We start from the raw sequence: 16,869 nt of genomic DNA on the forward strand, positions 1-16,869 counted from the left end.
AAATTTCATTGAGATATCTCAAAATTTGAGAGACTAGTTTGCGTTCAAACAGAAAGACAGACGGAGAGACATAAGGACGGACAGACGGACATGGCTATATCAACTCAGTTCGTCGCCCTGATCAATTCGGTATACTTAATGGTGAGTCTATCTTCTATATTTTTCAACGTTAGAAACATCGGACCAAGGTTAATATACCATTTCATGTTCATGAAAGGTATAAAAAATTGCATGAGATATGCCGATGTGGGTATCAAACGAAATGTATTTCTCTCCGCATTACAATAGGGACATCTTTGAGTAGGGTTGCCATTTAGGGTTGCTACCTACTGGAAATTATAAAAAATTGCATGAGATATGCCGATATGAGTATCAAACGAAAGGTATTTCACTCCGCATTACAATAGGGACATTTTTGGTTGGGGTGCCATTTAGGGTTGCCACCTATTCGAAATAAAAAAAAATTGCATGATATATGCCGATATGGGTATCAGACGAAAGGTATTTCACTCCGCATTACAATAGGGTCATTTTTGAGTGGGCTTGCCTTTTAGGGTTGCCACGTATTCGAAATTAAAACAAAAATTCCATGAGATATGCCGATATAGGTATCAAACGAAAGGTATTTCACTCCGCATTACAATAGGGACATTTTTGAATACGGTTATCATTTAGAGTTGGGGTAGTTAGACGAAATAGTACTCTACTTACTCATATTCTATTAAAGCTTTAAAGGTGAATATTAAAGTTAAAAATCTTCGTAAAAAATCTTAACCATGATTCGACTTAATTTTCTAAATTTCATACACGCTAATAAAATTGAAATGCAATATCAAGGCATCGTGGCAATTTCTAGCAAAATATATTTAAATGCATATTTTTGGCAAATATCAATGGCGGATACAGGTGGGTGGGGGCGATCCAACGCTTTTGTTTAATTGTCTGATCAACGCCATAGATTGATAAGGAGTGTGATGACTAGTACCTAGGACCTACCTAATTATTTTCTAGCTTTTCGCATTTTTATTACTTCATGTAAGTATTGTTTTCAATAAAACCGTTTAAATTAAAAATTTTTTTTAATTATTTTATTTTCAAGTTTTTAGTCTTTATTTAATTGCCTATTATTTCTCATTCTATTTAGTTCATTTAGTGACTCATTATTACAAGGACTCTTTCCTGACAATTTGTTACAACCTAAGTCCTCAATACATAATCCTTCCAAAGACTTCACTCGACTCTGCGCCACGTATGCTTGTCCCTCCTCCAACACCAAAATATTTTGATGTCACTTCTACCGGACTGTATGCAATATTTGTTCCAACTATGAACCAAATCGGGCATAATAGGTCGCTTTCTATTCATGTATCTATGTATTATGTGTTACAAATATGGGCAAAATCGGACCACAAATACGATTTTTGTGAGTATCTCGATCCTTCCGCCACCTAGCGGCGATTTTTTTTTTTTTGATAGGTCGCTTTCAATTCTTGTATGTATTAAGTGTTCCAAATATGAGCCAAATCGGGCCACAAATACGATTTTTGCGAATATCTCGATCCATGCGCCACCTAGCGGCGATTTTTTTCCTATTGTTGCATTGTCATCGGGTTCTGAACTATATTCCAAGTTTCATGCTTGTAGCTTATCGGGAAGTTACTTAAATTTCAATTAAAAGATTCGTTCCAACGGCCGTACAGCCGTGCATGCGGCCATGCGGCCTGTCAACTCAAGCTAAATAAAACCGTTTAAAAATAGAACCTTTATGTCGTGTAATATCGTGTAATTAGTTGGTATTTAATAAAACAATGCACTTTTTCCCTTGTTTGTTATTCTTATGTATCTATGTATTTCTTTTACGTTACTATACTGCCCGTTCAGAGATAAATATCCTTGTAATATTTTCTTTACTTTGTTGAATATATTGCGAAGCTTGAAAAACACAGAAATAATTAAAATTAATCAAAAATAATCATTTAATTGTATTAATTATGTAATTTAAATAATCAAAATTAATGGACATTAATCAAATAATTATATTAATTATGTAATTAAAAATAATCAAAAATAATTAAAACAATCAAATAATTATGTTTATCATTCCATAAGACAAACGAAAAAATAATTAAAAACAAGTAAGGAAGGCTAAGTTCGGGTGTAACCGAACATTACATACTCAGTTGAGAGCTGTGGAGACAAAGTAAGGGAAAATCACCATGTTGTAAAAAGAACCTAGGGTAACCCTGGAATGTGTTTGTGTGACATGTGTATCAAATGGAAGGTATTAAAGAGTATTTTAAGAGGAAGTGGGTCATAGTTCTATAGATGGACTCCATTTAGGGATATCGCCATAAAGGTGGACCAGGGGTGACACTAGAATTTGTTTTTACTATATGGGTATCAAATGAAAGGTGTTAATGAGTATTTTGAAAGGGAGTGGGCCTTAGTTCTATAGGTGGACGCTTTTTCGGAATATCGTTATAAAAGTGGACCAGGGTTGACTCTAGAATGCGTTTGTAGAATATGGGTATCAAACGAAAGGTGTTAATAAGTGTTTTAAAAGGGCATGGGCCTTAGTTCTATAGGTGGACGCCTTTTCGAAATATCACCATAAAGTTGGGGCAGGGGTGTCTCTAGAATTTTTTTGTACGATATGGGTATCAAATGAAAAGTGTTAATGAGTATTTTAAAAAGGAGTGGGCCTTAGTTCTATATGTGGACGCCTTTTCAAGATATCGCCATAAACGTGGACCAGGGGTGACTCTAGAATGTGTTTGTACGATATGGGTATCAAATTAAAGGTATTAATGAGGGTTTTAAAAGAGAGTGGCCCTTAGTTGTATAAGTGAAGGCGTTTTCGAGATATCGACCAAAATGTGGGCCAGGGTGATCCAGAACATCATCTGTCGGGTACCGCTAATTTATTTATATATGTAATACCCCGAACAGTATTCCTTCCAAGATTCCAAGGGCTTTTGATTTCGCCCTGCAAAACTTTTTCATTTTCTTCTACTTAATATGCTAGGTGTCACACCCATTTTACCAAGTTTTTTTCTAAAGTTATATTTTGCGTCAATAGACCAATACAATTACCATGTTTCATCCCTTTTTCGTATTTGGTATATAATTATTACATTTTTTTTTCATTTTTCGTAATTTTCGATATCGAAAAAGTGGGCGTGGTCATAGTCGGATTTCGGCAATTTTTTACACCAATACAAAGTGAGTTCAGATAAGTACGTGAACTGAGTTTAGTAAAGATATATCGATTTTTGCTCAAGTTATCGTGTTAACGGCCGAGCGGAAGGACAGACGGTCGATTGTGTATAAAAACTGGGCGTGGCTTCAACCGATTTCGCCCTTTTTCACAGAAAACAGTTATCGTCCTAGAATCTAAGCCTCTACCAAATTTCACAAGGATTGGTAAATTTTTGTTAGACTTATGGCATTAAAAGTATCCTAGACAAATTAAATGAAAAAGGGCGGAGCCACGCCCATTTTGAAATTTTCTTTTATTTTTGTATTTTGTTGCACCATATCATACTGGAGTTGAATGTTGACATAATTTACTTATATACTGTAAAGATATTAACTTTTCTTTTAAAATTTGAATTCAAAATATTTTTTTTTTTAAAAAGTGGGCGTGGTCGTTCTCCGATTTTGCTAATTTTTATTAAGCAGACATATAGTAATAAGAGTAACGTTCATGCCAAATTTCATCATGATATCTTAAACGTCTGCCAAATTACAGCTTGCAAAACTTCTAAATTACCTTCTTTTAAAAGTGGGCGGTGCCACGCCCATTGTCCAAAATTTTACTAGTTTTCTATTCTGCGTCATAAGTTCAACGCACCTACCAAGTTTCATCGCTTAATCCATATTTGGTAATGAATTATCGCACTTTTTCGATTTTTCGAAATTTTCGATATCGAAAAAGTGGACGTGGTTATTGTCCGATATCGTTCATTTTAAATAACGATCTGAGATGAGTGCCCAGGAATCCACACACCAAATTTCATCAAGATACCTCAAAATTTACTCAAGTTATCGTGTTAACGGACAGACGGACGGACGGACGGAGGGACATGGCTCAATCGATTTTTTTTCGATACTGATGATTTTGATATATAGAAGTCTATATCTATCTCGATTCCTCTATACCTGTACAACCAACCGTTATCCATTCAAAGTTAATATACTCTGTGAGCTCTGCTCAACTGAGTATAATAATCAACATTGTAATTAATTAATTAAAATTTTTTATGAAAATAATTAATTAATAATCATTAAAAGTGCATACCTACTGGTACTTAATCATAAAACAATTGGCTGAGGAAAACTCATTATAATTAATAATCATTAAAAATTTTAATCATTATTTAACAGGTCTGCTTAAAACACAATGCCGGGCGAAATTGACGCTGTTCATTCAGAGTGGCCATTATTTAGAAATAAAGACGAAAACAATTAAAACTTTTTTAAATTCTCTGCATTAGCACTTGACTGCTAAAACACGCCCCAAATGTTAAGATTTTAACAAAACAAAACAAAAATGTTAAGAAATTAAATTAAAAATTATATGTAAAGAAAAAAAATTGTTTTTGGATATTATGTTTTCTTTTTTTATACTTAAAAAATTGCACAGCAGCAACCCTTGGGCCTTTTGTCGTCATCGCCGAGCGGCGACGATAGAAATAAATCTATCGTCGCAAAATGACGTCGCGTAAATTTCGCTCTTGGCGTTCATTGTGTCCACCTTCATGTAATTATGGGGTTTCTATTTTTGACAAGGCGATGTTCGTCGCGTTTATTTCGCGGCGTCAAGGCATTGTGTTTCAAGCTTTAAGCCAACAGTAAAATAGATTTTTGAATTTTGATTGGCAGTTGTCTTTCGTCCGCGTCCTGGCGCAGTTGAAATAAATGGAAACTTGCTTTTAAATCGCCTACTAACACTTTTATTTGTATTACAGTCGTTCCGAAATGGTATGTTTGATTGTTCTTATATATTCAATTCACAGAGATTTTCATAGCCGATTTGGGTTTATTTTCTAACACCCAATTTGGGTTTGCGAGTATGTCAAATTTGGTCAAGTCTTCAAAAAAACCTATTTTGGTTTCAAAAACTGTGGAAATACAGATTTGAATTGGGCGTTCGAATATAAACCCAAATGAGAATTTTTTTCGTGAGGGCAGGCTCAAAAATTATTAAGATATCAAATATTGAGGGAATGAATCAGATAAATGATATGTATGAAAACCATTCGACATGTATTGTTTTTAGGATGATGATTCAGTGAGACGAAACAACAAAAGACCAGCTGTAAGAAGTATTGATTCGTATTTTTTTAAGCTTCCAAACTTGCAAAATACAGTTAATGAAGAAACTAATGTCACGGCAGAAGCAATTAATTTTGTTAAAGGCGATTGTGTTAATAATAACGCAGTCATCGACGTACAGCCTTCGACAACTCTAACAATTGCATCAGGTCAACACTCAGTTCAAAATAAATTCGATATAGGTTTTTTTGTAGAGAACAAACATTTGATGGATGATTATACAAAATTCAAATTACTGAAAGAACCATGGACACCACCGAATGATTACGTATTTCCTTTTTCAAATCATAATAAGAAAGGAAAAATTGAAAAACGATATTTTCGACGTCACTAATTGATCGAAAAGGAGTGGTTGGTTTACTCCGATATTTCGAAAGGCTGTTTTTGTAACTATTGCTTCATATTTGCAAGTGGCACTGGAAATCCGCGATCTAATATGTCTTTGAATAAACTTGTAAAGATACCGTTGTGTTCATTTGCTAAATTATCTGGTAAAGATAGGGCTATAGCGTGCCACGCATCTAATAAATATAACATCGAAGCCGCTCTTGCTGCTTCTGTTTTTATTAAGTCATATGAAAATCCCGAAAAAGATATTTCAAATATACTCAACGCTCAAATCGAAAAGAACAGAAACTTATTGCGTGTTATGATCCTGAATGTAATATTTTTGGGGCGTCAAAATCTTGCATTCAGAGGTCATCGAGATGATGGTCCACTGGATCCTCATGAATCTTCAGTGAATCAGCGTAATTTTCGAGCTCTTCTTCAGTACCGAATCGCTGCTGGTGATACTGTATTAAAAAATCATTTACAAACTGCATCTTCTAAAGCCACATATATAAGCAAAACCATGCAAAATGAGTTAATAAACTGTTGCAAAGAAGAAATTCAAGATATTTTGATAGACAGGATAAGGAATGCATACTGTTATGCAATTGAATTTGATGAGACAACAGATGCAGGACATATTGAACAACTCAGCCTTTGTTTGCGTTATATTCATGAAGGTAGAATTCGGGAAGATTTTTTAACATTCGTGGACGCTTTTGATTCAATTTGTCAAGAAGAAGATATTTCTTGATATTCTGAAAAAATTCGGGCTCGATTTCCTTAAGTGCGTTGGCATCGGAACAGATAGCTGTTCAGTCATGGTTTCAGAAATAAAAGGGGCTGTTGAAGAAATTGTTAAATTTTGTTTATACGCTAGATCTTGTCCGTGTTTCAATAATACACTCAATAACTCACAAAAACCTCAAATGTTCCTCAAACAAGAGATTGCATGGCTTTGAGAAAAAAAAATTATAAGTTTTGCTAATTCTTCAGGTAAACGTCATGTGGTTTTCAAAAAGCATCTCAATGAATCTTTTAGTGGACTGTGTGAGACACGTTGGTCAGAAAGACATGATGGTGTTATACAATTTGAAGACAGTATCACAGAAATTGTAAATGATTTGAAGGAATTCACAACATGGCAGGACTCGAAAACGACTTCAGAAGCTCGTTCGTTGATAAAGGCAATTGGCGACACAGAATTCATAATATCAATGATTTGTTTGAGCAATGTTTTTTCAGTAACGTAACTATTGAGTCTACTTTTACAATCTCCTTCTATTGATTTGAATCATGCTACTGAATCTGTGAATAGCACACTCCATGTACTCCAGAATTATAGAGCGATTGCAGATGGTAAGTTTTCGGAATTATTTGAAAAAATTATGAGTTTGGCTGATCAATTAGATTTTGAGATTCATATTCCGCGTCTAAAAAGTAGACAAATATATCGCTCGAACTTTACCGCATCTACTGCCGAAGAGTATTATCGAAAAGCGATATTGTTTCCTTTATTAGACCATATTATACTTGACCTTCAAGAAAGATTGCCAGAAGAAACGTTGGAGGTTTTTAATTTTAATTTACTTCTGCCGTCGAAAATTGTACAAAATGATACTCTTTCAAAGAAAAAAAAATGTTTTGAAACTGGTGAAATCTATAGGCGAACGATACTCTTATTTCTTGAAGAAAAACGAAAAAAATACCGTCCATTTGACAGGAGAGTATGAAGTTTGGTCCGAACTCTGGACAAAAAAGCTCGAGTAAAAATCGATACCAAAATCGGCAGTAGAAGTTCTAGATCACTGCGACGCAAATGCTTTTCCACTGATAAGGATTCTATTGAACATTTTGGCTACATTGCCGGTCAGTAATGCTTCTCCTGAAAGAAGTTGTCTACCCTTCGGCGATTAAAAACATGGTTACGAACGACTATGACTGAAGATAGGCTCACTGGCTTAACACTCTTACACGTAAATTATGATATTAAAATCGACGTTGAAAACATAATAGAAAGATACGCAAAAAAGGGAAGCGAAAATTGATTTTATTATATAGAACTGTTTCATAACACTTGACGTTAATTTATGAAAAATTATAATGTATACCGTTTCACAAACATCTTTGTAACAAAGCTACATATTTATTCTGTCGACGAATATATTGAAATAAACTTAATATCAATAAACAAAATTATTCATCTCTTTTTTCCTTTTTTGATTGCTGCAATAGATATAGATTCAAAATAAATCCACTTAGTTAAAGCCACAAGTGAAACTCTCTTATCAGAAAGAACTAGCTTCTACCTTTGAGCTGTATAAAATCATTTCTTGATTGCTTTTTGTTCGAATTCTTTCAATTAGTTGAGCTAATTTGAGTGCTTAAAGATAAATTCGTAACGTTTATTTGTAATAATGTCAAAATGGTGTTTTGAAGTTAATCATTAATTTATATTACTGGCAGATTACTATTAGAAAGATTTCTCACCGTAGCAAAAAGATATCTCACCAAGGTAATTTTCTACCGTTGAACGCTAGAGGCATATGTCCAATTTGAAAACGACATTTAACTACTTACCAACCAATGTCGGTTAGGGAAGTAAGTTGACATTTAATTAAACTAACTGATAGTTGTCATAACTGATAGTTGTCATTAGTGAAATTTGCAAGTTTTTGGAATGTAATAAAATTGTGAGACTTTCATAGTGTATAACTAAAAAATGTTTGAAATTAATAATTCGGCGCATGAATATACTCGACCTAAATAACTTAGTTATCGATTTCACTAATTATCATAACAATCCCTTATAATATAGGCTGGAATTACCCATTTCAAATTTTTCATTCCAGTTCATTTTGCGGTTAGTGTTTGATATGTTTTTGAAATCTATTTTTAGGGAAATCAAATATTGGTAAGTAAAAATATATAATATATGTGCATATAAAAAAAGTAGAGTTTGATTAACGATGACATGTAGGACAAAGTAAGTTATGCGGCATACTCGAAGATTGCCGAGCAAAGCTCGGTCGCCCAGGTACTCTTTTTTATATTGTCTGAAGGAGCATACACTTGGTAGGAAACGGGCAACAGGTTTCATTTAGTTTCCGGGGCCAAACATTTATTTGTGCAAATACAAAATTCCGAGATTCACTTTAACTCCATATTTCCTAATGGTGGCACTCGCGCTCCCATTTTATTCTTTTCTTTCGTTTGTTCATTTTCTTCTTTTTTAGTTTTTTTTTTTGGTCTGACATTCCATTTTTTTCTTTTTTTTATATCTTTCCTTATCAGATACATATTTTTCGCACATGTTTCTTTCTTTTGGCGACGTATGGTAGCCCCAGCTCAAAATTGTCGAATTTTGAGTTTTTATTTTTATTTTGTTTTTTTGATTGTTGAAAAAAAAATTATAATAATTATTCTGGCCAACATACCGCGTGCCGGTGCCTTCATCACCATAGAAATTTTTTTGGTGAATATACTTTTTTATATTTCACGTTTTACCATCACGTTGGTAGAATTAATACTACCAAAGCACTTATTAAGCTGGAGACATTGGTGCTTTAGCGGTAACCGTATCGGTAAACTTTTAACAGCTGATTCGACCAAACTTATGAGAATCGATGCAATCGATTATTGGTGCCGCTAAGGTCGTAACCGTATCGTAGCCAACCAATTGGGTTTTGGTTTACCGTCGTAACAATAAACAGCTGATTACGTTAGGGATACGGATACAGCGATACGACATACGGCACCAATGACTCCAGCTTTACTAAAGATCAGCAGCGAATGATATTGGCTGAGTGATTGAGGGTGACTACTGTGGGCGTGGCCTGTAGATATGTATGCATGTTAAGAGCATTTCTTTTTCAGCATTTTCAGCAAAACCACTCAACTGCAGCGGCGCCGTTGGAGAACGTGAGATTGGTGAGTGGATCTTGAGTGAGTATATACGTATGTACATATATTGGTTGAGATTCCTAATCTTGAAAAAAATACAGAAGGAATTTGCAAAGTAAAGCAAGAACTATACTTTGTGACAAACACGTGTACATATGTCCACACTCGAATTCATGCTTACATACATTTTTACGTACGTATATTTTTTATACACTTGCATACACATTTTATGGTTTTTTGATGACCTACTTTTACTTTGCATTAAATTGCTTTTGGATAGTGCTTGTGCAATTGAGTTAGGTCAGGGATTAGGGGTTTGCATTGTTTTGTTTCGCCTTTGTTTTGGATTACACTACTTTAAAGAGATTTATTTGAATCCTATGATTTTAGGTTTTAAGGTTTTAGTAGGATACATTAGGGTGGTAGGATAACTTAAGACTGAATTATCCATCATACGACTAATATATGTATGTGAATTGTACTTTAACTTTTTTTAGTTTGAGTTTTTTTGCGATTATGGTAATTGTATATATCTCGCTAGGGATAAATAATTAATTAATTGGAATAATCTTGAATTTGCCGTTGATGAAAGTATAATTTTTTTGTAACATTTATAAGCAGACTACGATATTAATATTAGGGCGTTTCTCGTAGAGGAGTTATTTGAAAAATTATATATAAATAATGTATGGATGAAATAATGTTTTTAATCATGCAGGGCTAGGTCTTAAACGTTTGGTGTAGGTGCTGCGCTTGCGCGTGGGAAGGTTACGTGGAGGTGGGTATTAGGGAAATGACTGAGTGACAGACGGACAGACTAGTGTCAGGCTTGGGGACGCTGTAAGGAAATAGGAGTCAGAACAGCGCCCATGGTTCAGCGCAAGTTGCGCTGAAGAGGGTGGGAAGACTCCACCTGAGAGGACAGGCGTTCATCTTTTTCTCCCTCTAACTTTGCCCCTCATGTATATTTACATCTTTTTCAGCAATTTCTTTTCTTTTCCTCTTTTTGTTCATGTGGCTGTGGGTGAGGACGGTGGGCGAAATTTCCCGCCCAAGGTAACGACCTAGCCTGGGATGCAAGCATACCTGCTTGCCGCCGCTCCTCGCCATCCAAACAGTCAGCCACGTAACAAGCCACCAGTGTATATTCTTTGAGGTCGATGGACTTTTCGATGACAAATACCAGGGAGTGCAGATCACTTTCGGTTGATCTGCCTTTAGAATACGCATGTTGAGCTTGTGAAAGAAGTGATGGCTCTATCGATCTTCTGATAAAATTCTCAAGAAGTCTTTCAAGGTCTTAAGGAGAAAAGAGGATATACTTATGAGAGGCTTTCCCCGCCTTTGGTATAAAGACTACCTTAAACTCCCTCCATAAAGCGGGTACCTAATTAAGACTTAGGCAGCCTTTAAATATGACCCTTAACCATGGCATTATTATTTCGGCAGTGCGTTGCAGTTGGGCCGGGAAGATGCCATCCGGCCCGCCGATTTGAAAGGCCCAAAGTTAGATAGGGCCCAGTCTAGCTTTCTGTCATCCGTAATATCATCAATTAACTGCTGTGAAGGTGCTGCTCCGCTGATTACGGTTGCAGACACATCCTCGCATGGTGGAAAATTTGCATCTAGGAGGTTCAAGGTGTCCATGCTAGAAGCGTTCCAGGTACCATCTCCTTTTTGGACGCAGCCTATTGGCGTTTGCGTTTTGGTGAGCACCCTCCTCAAACGGGAGGCAGCAGATGTGGATTCAATCCCGCTACAGAAGCTTGTCCAGGAAGAGCGCTGGGCTCCTGAGATAGCTTTTTTGTAAGAATTCAAGTTGGTCTTGTAGAGTGCCCACGATGATTCGTGGCCGTCTTGCTAAGCTTTGTTAAAAGCCCCTCTGCAAATTTTCCCGAGTATATCCAAGTCAGAAGACCACCAAATTGGCTTATGCGATTTCTTCATCCTTTTGATGGGACAAGCCCTATCTAGAGCAGATTTACACCGCTGACTGAAAGTATTGACGAGCTCATCAAGCTCTTCCTAATTTCTAGGTTGGTGCACCACCTCACCCCTTAAACTTTTATCAATGAGCTTCCTATAGTAACCACAGTTAGTATAATATTTTGTATATACTTAGGTTCAAGGGGCAAATCGGAAATAGAGAAGCTTATATACCTGTGGTCTAAGAAGGAGTGTTCATTTAAAACTCTCCAAGAAATAATACGGTCGCTGAAGGTTTCAGACACCAAAATGATATTGAGACCTCCCTTCGGTTGCTTGTAATAAAAGTGGAGTCTTTCCCTTTATTGCATATACTAAGATTTGTGCCCAATAAGAAGTTATAGAGTAACTCACCTCAATCATTTGAGTCAGAACTGCCCCACTGATTGTGGTGAACATTTGGGTCGCCTCCTAGCACTAGAACTTCGTTCCGTGGGTTTGCACATCCCACGAACGTCCTTTGAACGTCGCCGATGTGGGTGGTCCCTGATGATCGTGGGCCAGATAAAACCTTGTAATTCCTCTTCGGGTATTCGACGCTAATCGCTGTCATATCACCGTCACTAAATTGAGGTAAAAGGAAAGCATTTAGATTAGCCTTAGCTAAAATACATGTGCGAGGTTTACCCTTATTATGGGCGCTGTAGAGCCTGTATTTTTGGAGTCCTTAAGCCACAGATCCCATTACCAGTGATCCATGGCTCCCGAACCAGCACGGTATCCAATTCGCCTGAAGACTGGTGAAGCAGAAGCGCAACTGATGCCGCTTTGCAATGGTGATGGTTTATTTGGAGGATCCTCACCACTTTACTGTTTTCCTCCCTCCTCCGTGAGCGTAGGGTCGGCGTCGTCTTCGCGTAGAGGCTGGCTCTCAGAGTAGAGGTTTCTGAAAACCGAAACGCCGTTTGAGCTAGAGGAAGCGTATCCGCTTTTTTCCTCCGCTTTCTGACGTCAACCTCCATCTTGTGCTCACTGAGGGTTTCCTTCACCGCCTCAAGAGATGCTAGGTTAACGAAGGCTTCCGCATTAGCCTTATAAACCTCAAGGTTTACAGTTTTGAAACCATAGTTGTCCGTGTAATTACACTTAGCTACGGCCTCGAAGCTGCTTCATCTAAGAGCAGGACCACCTGCACGCATCTACGAGTCGATGCTTTGGGATGACGCTGTAGTGTGCAAAGCGAAGCATCTCCATCAAAGGCACCCATAGCTTCTGATAGTATTATGGGAAAAATATCATATTGGGCTTACTTTAAAGGTATTTTACGTACATTTTAGAACCTGTATTAATATCTATAGTGTTTTTGAATTTTAGTAGAAATATCAGGCTTAAATTATGAGAAAACAGCCCAAAATAAAATTTTAACTAATATATTATCATTTTTAACAAATATCTTATGGAAAATCTTTTTTTTTTCTTTACAGCTAAAATAAGTTCAGAACATTTCCAACAACTTTCATTCAGACAGTTTTTCTTTTTTCGAATTCGTTTTAGTAGAAACAAATTTTCAAAAAAAAACCTATATTTTCAAGTAATAAGCAAAAAAACACATTTTTTATAATTTTAATGTTATTTATTTAACATGGTAGCGTGCTCCGCCAACCACACCGGATGCCCTGGGTTCAAACCCCGGGCAAAGCAACATCAAAAATTTTAGAAATAAGGGTTTTTAATTAGAAGAAAATTTTTCTAAGCGGGGTCGCCCCTCGGCAGTGTTTGGCAAGAGCTCCGGGTGTATTTCTGCCATGAAAAGCTCTCAGTGAAAACTCATCTGCCTTGCAGATGCCGTTCGGAGTCGGCATAAAATCATGTAGGTCCCGTCCGGCCAATTTGTAGGGAAAATCAAGAGGAGCACGACGCAAATTGGAAGAGAAGCTCGGCCTTAGATCTCTTCGGAGGTTATCGCGCCTTACATTTATTTTTTTTTTTTATTATTTAAAAATTTTTTTTTTACTTATAATTGACCATTCTAACGTATTTTTCAAAATATAAGTAATGTAGCGTGCCTTGAGATTCATACATTTGTATATATATATATTTTGGCTCGCTTTGATATGACCTGAGTTTCATTGACGCTTATAGCGTTTTCTTTTCTGAAACAAATTGTTGCCTAAGTAAATGGTAAAGTCTTAACAGAGTTACTCCTACCGCAGAAAATTTTCAACATATATAGTGCATGAAAAGAAAATAAATGGCTACCCCGTGTATTAGCAGATTTTCACAAACGCGCTGTCAATGATAATAAAAATTCATTAGCAATTATTTCCTTCATTTCAGTTCTCTTCGTTAATAATGTGTGAAGTAACGAAAGTAAATTATCACGATCAGATGGTTTAGAAGAGTTGCACTGCCACACCGCCATTTTATGCAGGGTAAAAGTGTAACGCTTTTGCGTTGCCAGTAGGCACCAATTTTCACAAAAGAACGAAATACCCCGTAAAGGCGTTACCTGCTTTTTAGAATAGAATAAAATATATTTACAACCCTTGCGCGGCGTACAAAAAGCGTTACACTTTTGCCAGAAAAGAAAGCGCTGTTACATACATATTCATTCATTTGTATACACATATATTCTAACTCGCGCTACGACAGTCTACGCCGTGCGCCGTCTAGTAACTTGAAGCTTATTATATTTCAATTTAAAGCTGACTAACTGCTCACCACAATCCTTTACTTGCACACATATTATTCCCATGATTTATTTATGCTTACTTTGCATTTCCCAAAACTTATTCCGTTTTTGTTTAGATCGCAGTTCCCAGGGAACTGAATATATATGTATGTAGTACACTTAGTTCGTAAGTATAAGTGTAAGTAGGTATTTTAGCATAGAGAAAATTTTGTATAAAAGAAGCAACTTTTTAATAAAGAATTAATTCAGTTTTGAATTCTGTTTTGATAACACAACTGATACTGATAGTTATGTTCCCCATTCGTGGTTGCTTTTCACGACTTTCTGCTGTAACAGCCATAACACCTTCACGTTTTGTTTTCTATAACACGTTTGGAAACAGATGTTAACAACTGTACATATCTTTCTGTTGCTTGTATTTGTATTGGAATATTGGGATCATGTAGTGTTGGCTCATCATAATCTATGAATTGTACCAAGTGATCGTATGGAGTATTTCTTGTGAATGCCGATTCGGATAGTAAATTATCGTCATTCAGGTCAATCATATCTGTGTAATCTGAAGCATTACAATTGATATTATATTCTTTGTAAACTCTGAGTTTAGTTGGATCAAGTATTTTTTCTCCATAGGATAACATTTTTTTGATAGCTCTATCACGTATGGTTTTTGTTTCATTAAATAACATTGTTAATAAAATGTCTTCTGGATGAGGGTAATATGAATATCATAAATTCTTTTAAATTTTTTGGTATCAAACCACATGAGTATTCTGTTGTTTTTAACTTGCATTTACATTTTCCAATGTAAAATAATTTATTTGTTGATTGTACGATTGTTGTAAATTCCTGAACTTTTTTTGCTGTGTATAATGCTCGTGATATTTTTCAATTAAAACATTTCGTTTTCTTAGAATACTACGTTAGTTGAGTATTCAATTTATTCCAAATTTCAACCAATTTATCAATTACATGGGGAGTTAAATTTTTATGCGAAAAAATTTTATTTTTAAAATTAGCATGACCACTTAAACAAAAATAAAATCTTAAAATATTACGACCAGAAATTAAATTCCGATTATTTAATTCACTTGATAAACCAAATGCAATAATATCGTGATCAAGTATACATATTTGATAAAGTGGATTCAAATGATATAGAAGGATTTGGTTCATCCATTTTAAATTTAAATACAAACAGCGGTAAAGAAAAAAACTTCTCCATAAGAAATTTGTTAAAAATGATAATATAGTACTTAAAAGTTCATTTTAGGCTAATTTCTCATAATTTAAGCCTGATATCTCTACTAAAATTCAAAAACACTATAGATATTAATACAGATTCTGAAATGTACGTAAACTACCTTTAAAGTAAGCCCAATATGATATTTTTCCTATCATTCTATCAGAAGCTATGAAGATTTTTTGGACAAACCCTATTTTGCAAAAGAGGGGGCCTCGAAATCGGACTTAGAGCTATGGTGTCTTCAGCAATTTTTCTTAGAATGTCTATAGATTACGTTTTCGCTATACTCCTGATGGACAAAATTGACCGGCTCTAATGTATATGTAGATATGGCTTATTTGCTGCAACGTTGTCATAACTCAAAAAACACGACTTTTGCGTTAATAACATATAAACGTACCAAATATGAGCCGTTTATCTTGAAAGTGGCATAAGTCATTTCCAACTCATGGTCTTGAATGCATTGTTATTTTTGAACGAATGCATATATAGATGGTTCTACAATTATAAAATAATAATAAGAATTGCATCTTTTGGATATTGGACTCTAAAAGACTGGAGGCGAGGAGAGATACAAACAAATTACCACTGAACCTAAACGACATGAAATGACTTATGCCACTTTCAAAATAAACGGCTCCTATCATGATCTATGTTGTATAAAAAAATCTTCGTGATCAGTTAAAAACTTAGCACGTGGTATAAAAATGAAAATATGCCTTTATATGCGCAACATATGGCAGTTAAAATCTTTGAATGGCTCTCCTAGAAAATTATGTTTTTTGAGTTATGACGACGTTGCAGCAAATGAGCGATATGTATTTTAACTCGGTATTTGTACTAGTTATGCTTTTGTTGTGGCCAATGTAACACAGATTCAAGAAAAGGGAGTTTTTTTTACTATAATTGGTATATATATACTCACATATCGTTAATTTGCTGTGATGCGACATATTCTTCATTACTGGAATCATTCCCCTCAGTGAAATTTTTATCATTCTTATCGTATATCTCTGTTGATTTTCTGATCTTCTTTTTGTTGCTTCCAAATTTGCTTGTTGCAAGATCGCTTATTACTGCAGGCCCTCTAAGGATTTCTTTCTGCGATCTAGTTTCGATATCCATAATGGGCATAGGCGAATTCTTTGTATTGCTTTCATCATTAATTTTTGCAAAAAGAATATTAAGTATTTGAAAACGGTCCGAAATAGAGGACACATAGGATATAAACATACCCTGAGAAATGCTACCAGCAACATATGGAAATGTTATTGCCATATTTGACACAAAGCAAGAAATTCCGTAGAACCTAAAAGTTTAGAAAATTTTTAAATTGTAATTACGGATTATTGTAGTTATCTTAATATATAAAAAACACGTGTCACAAAATTGAGGCCAACGGACTCCTAAACTACTGAACCGATTTTGAAATTGT

The 16,869-nt window shown here is 35.3% G+C and overlaps 1 protein-coding gene across 1 annotated transcript in view; it reads right to left on the reverse strand.

Annotated features, from left to right (window-relative positions):
* Gr33a (Gustatory receptor 33a) overlaps positions 1 to 16,454 on the reverse strand; it is a 367,331-nt gene extending 350,877 nt beyond the window's left edge. Inside the window, exon 1 of the mRNA XM_067766457.1 lies at positions 16,360 to 16,454. The gene's annotated coding sequence lies outside the window, so the exon portion shown is untranslated. The remainder of the gene's footprint in view (positions 1 to 16,359) is intronic.
* Positions 16,455 to 16,869: the final 415 nt, after the last annotated feature.

The sequence above is a fragment of the Eurosta solidaginis genome, chromosome 2 (genome assembly GCF_040869045.1).
Source record: "Eurosta solidaginis isolate ZX-2024a chromosome 2, ASM4086904v1, whole genome shotgun sequence".
Classification (NCBI taxonomy): Eukaryota; Metazoa; Arthropoda; class Insecta; order Diptera; family Tephritidae; genus Eurosta; species Eurosta solidaginis.